Raw genomic sequence first — 2,949 nt, forward strand, 5'->3', positions numbered from 1 at the left:
TTGGTTTTGCCTCCCTTGGAGGCTGGAGGGATGGGATGAAGAGTGGCTTTGCTTCCCAGGGCAGGATGAGTGGTTTGTGTGCTGCTGCTGGCAGAGCTGGCCACAGGCATGGGGAGAAACCTGGTCCCTGGTGCTGCCACCTGAGGATTTTGGCCATGAGCATTTTGGGTTTGCTTCTCTTTGCTTCTTCCTCTCTCTCCTAAATGATTCTGGTTGTTTTGGAGACTATCAGGAAAGACTTCCAGCTTTCCTCCTTCGCTCCCCCTCTGAACTCTGCAGAGTTCAGAGCCAGGGTCACTTGAGCAGCTCCCTTCAGAGCAAGCATTGAGGTTAATTTCTTTACTTGGGGCTCCACGTGGCAGTGTGTGTCCCATGAGTTCTCTGGATTGCTCCTGTAGTTAAGAAAAGGTGCTCTGGGTGTAGCAGGGTGGTCAGCAGCCTGGAAACCCACGTTGTTCTGGGGATGGTGGTCTCCTCCTGTAGTAATTTCATATCCTCTGAACAGAGAGAGACATGGTTATCCCAGGAAAATCCTGGGAAGCTGTGTAGAAGCTGTGGAAAACTTAACTCTTATCTCTCTTTCTATAAGCATTGGTTATAAATATGGTTCTCCAGAGTGTGCTATTCACAGTTCACCAATAATGTGAGAGAAGATTCCTTAAGGCCAATCAGGTCTTAGGTGCACAATTGTTTCTGTAAGAACTGTAGATTTCTAATAATAAAGTGCCTTTTCATGGCTTCTGAGGATGGAGTCTCTGTATCACTTCTGGCTGTCCCCAATACCCCTTTAGTGATATCCTCCAAACCTCATCTAGGCCTGTTTGGACACAAGGATATTCTCTTTTTCTGTGTCCTGTGGGTAATACTATTTTTAAAATGTAGCTTCTCTAACCCTGGCAGTGCCCAAAGCCAAGTTGGATGGAGTTTGGAGCCACCTGGGACAGTGGAAGGTGTTCCTGCCATGGCAGGGGTGGAATGAGATGAGCTTTGAGGTTCCTCCCAACCCAGCCCATTCCATGATTCTATGTTAGCATGGCTTTCCCTGTATATCCAAACTCTTGTTAGACCTTGAGGTCATCTTCACACTGAAACACCTCCTGGTGCTCTAATGAAGGCTTGCTGTTAGCTCCACCTCTCCAATGTCCTTATTTTTATTTGTTTGCTCTTTTGTTAACAGTGACTCTCATGACTCGGTGAGAAGCTGCCAGCAGCAGGTCTGAGCTTCCACTCTCCTGTTCCAAATGAGTTTCTAAGCTGATGCATCGAGTGCTCTGGCTAGAAAAGCAGTTTCAGGTAGGTCAGGACATCTTGCATTTTGCATTTTCAAGCGTGTTTTGGAGTGATGTGTTCATTCAGTACCTTGTTTACTGTGACCTGAGTTGGGGCAAGTTCTTGTTATGGACATTTTGAATATTTCACAAACTAACTCCAGTATTATTAAATTGTAAAATCTTAGGGAACGACAGCTGAAAGATCTCTTAGATCAGTTCCTTCTGCCTGCTTGCAGGGAAGGATGACTAAGAGCAGACCTTGAAGGTGTAGATGGTGGATAAATGCTCCCAAAACTCTGCTTGTAAGGAGATCTTTGCCCTTCTGGCTGTGGAAACTGGAGTGATATTTGTGTAGACAGCCAGAATGAGGGCTGGAATATCTGTGTTCTGTTCCCAGCTCTGGCTTTGGCATGGATAAATGACCTGCAAAGAGAGAATAAACAGGGTGGATGCCCTTTATTGCTGCTTGTAGTTGTGTTGTTGTCTTTCAGGAATCCTTTGAAGCTGCGTGAGGATTTGCTGAAAGGCATCTCATAAGATTTGTCATGGTTTTGTTGGGTTTGATCCATGCTGGAAAGCTCCGTGACTGATTGAAGAGGTAGAGGGGAGGTGTAATGAGAATCAGAAAATAAAAGTGGAGTTTTGGGTGTAAAGATTCTGGGGAAGAGTGTTCCAAAAGCTGTTATTTGTTTGTGTGCAGCCCCAATGTCCAGCACCTTGAGTGAGCCAAGTCTCTCATGCCTCCCATTCCTAGTTGGGAAAACTTTTGCCTTTTTCCTGAGAATATTCTGGAATATTGGTGAGCCTGGCTGATTGTGAGAGGCTGTGGTGGGAGACAGAGCAGAAAAGCACCTTTCAGTTGTGATTCTTCCTAATCCAGCTGAATTCTCCCTGCAGAGAGAATTCAGGGAGCTGAACACCTTTGTCTTTGGAAAATTTGGGTTTAGCCCCTCTCCAGTGGCTGTCCCAATTCTGCATCTCTCTGGATCTCAAAGGCTGCATAAATAAGATGTTCAGTGGCTTTTCCACAGAATCTGTAAGAAATGCCACCAGAAATCCTGAGAAAAATGCTGTGACTAAACACCAAGGCTGCTGAAATTGAGGGAAATGATATTTTTGTGTGTCACAGGTCAGGTGAGTGATGAGCAGGTTTTTTGCCCTTGTTGCTCTCTGAAAGCTGCCTCTGTGTCAGTGTTCTGGACAAACTGTAATAATACCAAGGCTTGTTTACAGCAGTTGTGAAAAATTCCTATTTTCCCCACCCTTCTTCAAGTGCATCAGTGTTGGGAGCAGGAGACACTTTGAGCAGACACCTGAATCTCCTATCAGTGCATTGATTCAGCTTCTGTTTGCTCTGCATCCAATACACAGCAGTGATGAATAATGCAGGCATCTATTACTTAAAGTTTAATGCAGCTTTAATCAGGCTTGGACATCAAGAGGTGCAGAGGAGGCTGCTCTGCTGTGTGCTGAAGGGAAAAGATTCAATCCAGGTGTGGCTGGGTCTGTGTTGTTGGGTTGTTCCCTTGCCCAGGGCTGTCACTGTCCCCTGGGCTGGCCCTGCTCAGGGACCCCCAGGGCTGTGTCCAGTTCTGGGTCCCCAATCCTGGAAGGACCTGGAAGGGCTGGAGCGTGTCCAGGGCAGGGAACGGAGCTGGGGAAGGGGCTGGAGCCCCAG

The 2,949-nt window shown here is 46.7% G+C and overlaps 1 protein-coding gene across 1 annotated transcript in view; it reads left to right on the forward strand.

Annotated features, from left to right (window-relative positions):
• Positions 1-1,176: 1,176 nt before the first annotated feature.
• SGMS1 (sphingomyelin synthase 1) overlaps positions 1,177-2,949 on the forward strand; it is a 63,477-nt gene continuing 61,704 nt past the window's right edge. Inside the window, exon 1 of the mRNA XM_031063503.1 lies at positions 1,177-1,293. The gene's annotated coding sequence lies outside the window, so the exon portion shown is untranslated. The remainder of the gene's footprint in view (positions 1,294-2,949) is intronic.

This window comes from Geospiza fortis, unplaced genomic scaffold, assembly GCF_000277835.1.
Source record: "Geospiza fortis unplaced genomic scaffold, GeoFor_1.0 scaffold284, whole genome shotgun sequence".
Taxonomy (NCBI): domain Eukaryota; kingdom Metazoa; phylum Chordata; class Aves; order Passeriformes; family Thraupidae; genus Geospiza; species Geospiza fortis.